Here is a 2,816-nt window from a genome sequence, read left to right as displayed (position 1 = left end):
ATTACCGGCAATTGAACAAGGTTACAATCAAGAATAAGTATCCGCTGCCGAGGATTGATGATTTGTTCGATCAGCTTCAGGGTGCCAAGGTATTTTCAAAGATTGACTTGAGATCTGGCTACCATCAGTTGAGGATTAGGGCATCCGATGTCCCTAAGACAGCTTTCCACACTCGGTACGGGCATTATGAGTTCTTGGTTATGTCATTCGGGTTGACAAATGCCCCAGCAGCCTTCATGGATTTGATGAACCGAGTGTTCAGGCCTTATTTGGATTTGTTCGTGATAGTCTTCATTGATAATATATTGATATATTCCCGCAGCCAGGAGGAGCACGAACAGCACCTTAGAGTAGTTCTTCAGACTTTGAGGGATAGTCAGTTGTATGCTAAGTTCTCGAAGTGTGAGTTCTGGTTGAGTTCAATTGCATTTCTGGGTCATGTAGTATCAGCAGAGGGTATTCAGGTTGATCCGAAGAAGATTGAGGCAGTCAAGAACTGGCCTAGACCAGCATCAGCTACAGAGATTCGGAGTTTCTTGGGATTGGCGGGCTATTATCGTCGGTTCGTGGAGGGGTTTTCATATATTGCAGCCCCGATGACCAGGTTGACCCAGAAGGGTGCCCAGTTCAGATGGTTGGATGAGTGTGAGGCGAGCTTTCAGAAGCTCAAGACAACTCTGACTACGGCACCGGTGTTGGTTTTGCCCACAAGTTCAGGGCCTTATACAGTTTATTGTGATGCTTCTCGTATTGGACTTGGTGCAGTATTGATGCAGGATGGCAAGGTCATTGCCTATGCTTCGCGGCAGTTGAAGATTCATGAGAAGAACTATCCGGTTCATGATTTGGAGTTGGCAGCCATAGTCCAAGCATTGAAGATTTGGAGGCATTATCTGTACGGCGTGGCGTGTGAGGTGTTCACGGATCACAAGAGTCTTCAGTATTTGTTCAAGCAAAAGAAGTTGAATTTGAGGCAGAGGAGGTGGTTGGAGTTGCTGAAAGATTATGATATCACCATTTTATACCATCCGGGAAAGGCCAATGTGGTGGCCGATGCTTTGAGTAGGAAGTCCGCCAGTATGGGCAGTCTTGCTTATATTCCGGTCGGTGAGAGATCGCTTGCTTTGGATGTTCAGGCTTTAGCCAATCAATTTGTGAGACTGGATGTTTCTGAGCCCAGTCGTGTGTTAGCTTGTACGGTCGCTCGTTCTTCATTATTGGAGCGCATCCGTGAACGACAGTATGATGATCCCCATTTGTGTGTCTTTAGAGACACGGTGCAACGCGGAGGTGCCAAGCAGGTTACTATAGGTGATGATGGAGTTTTGAGATTGCAGGGTCGATTTTGTGTGCCTAATGTGGATGGGCTCCGAGAGTTGATTTTCTTCACCATAACCTCTTGGGTAAGTAATCTTTAACTCATTTTCTTCATTTTCCATTAACACTCATTAGATTTCTAGGCCTAAATCATGTAGATAAGAGTAGAAAATTAGGGATTTGGGTAGAACTTGGGCTTTTTGATTAATTTTGATTTAGACCTCTTTTTGGGGTCGAATTCTGGAAATAACTATATATTTGGGCTCGTGGGTGAATGAGTGATTTAATTTTGGTCCGAACCTCGTGTTTTGACCATGCGGGCTCGGGGTCAATTTTTGGGTTTTTGGGAAGAATGATTAGAAAGCTATAATTTAGCATTGGAATTGGATTGTTTAGCATTTGTTGATATTATTAAGTCGATTATGTATAGATTCGATTGTGTTTGAGCCAAATTCGAAAAGAAAGGCGATATTTGAGGCTTGAGTTGGCCGTGGAAGTTTGAGGTATGTGTTTGGTCTAACCTTAGCTTGAGGGATTAGGAGTTGAGTCCTATTTGCTATGTGATATTCGTTGTGTACGACGTATAGGCATGGTGACGAGTATCTATACGCTGGTGTCTAGCATGACCGTGAGTTTTTATATTGTGAATATCTTGATCTCGTTGTATTCTTCATGCTTTGGTGATGATTTCTAGTTGTTGTGAAAAGTTTGTGGAAGGAATTGAGACCTTTGAACATCTCTAGGAGCAGTGCATCCCCTGCTCTTATCAGTGCACCGCCGCTTCAGAGTTTTCAAGGTGGTCATTCAGGTCGCCAGGGCCAGCAGTCTCAGCAGCCGAGGGCTTGTTACACTTGTGGTGATCCGGGTCACATTGCCAGGTTTTGCCCTCGAGCATCGAGCAGCTCTCAGTATCAGGGTTCTCATGCCATGGTACAGGCACCAGATGTTCCACAGCCCGCCCAGCCAGCTAGAGGTGGGGGTAGAGGTGCTAGACGTGGAGGTAGAGGTACTAGAGGTGGAGCTCAGGCCGCTAGAGGTGGAGGCCAGCCAGCAGCAGGCCGACCCAGAGATGATGTTCAGGGTGGTGGGGCCCAGCTCCGATGTTATGCTCTTCAGGCCAGTCCTAAGACTGAGGCTTCGGATACAGTTATTACAGGTATGGTTCTGGTTTGTGATAGAGATGCTTCAGTGTTATTTGATCCAAGGTCTACGTATTTGTATGTGTCATCTTATTTTGCACCGTACCTGATCATGCCTAGTGATTCATTGAGTGTTCCTGTTTATGTGTCTACACCGGTGGGTGATTCTATTATGGTCGATCGAGTCCATCGTTCTTGTATTGTGGTGCTTGGGGTTTTGAGACTCGTGTAGATTTGTTGCTTTTAGACATGGTTGACTTCGATAATATATCGGGGATGGACTGGTTATCACCTTACCACGCTATCTTGGACTGTCATGCCAAGACTGTGACCTTAGCTTTACCGGGTATGCCTCGCTTA

Source organism: Nicotiana attenuata, chromosome 9, assembly GCF_001879085.1.
Source record: "Nicotiana attenuata strain UT chromosome 9, NIATTr2, whole genome shotgun sequence".
In the NCBI taxonomy this organism is placed as follows: Eukaryota; Viridiplantae; Streptophyta; class Magnoliopsida; order Solanales; family Solanaceae; genus Nicotiana; species Nicotiana attenuata.
This window is presented reverse-complemented; position numbering follows the sequence as displayed.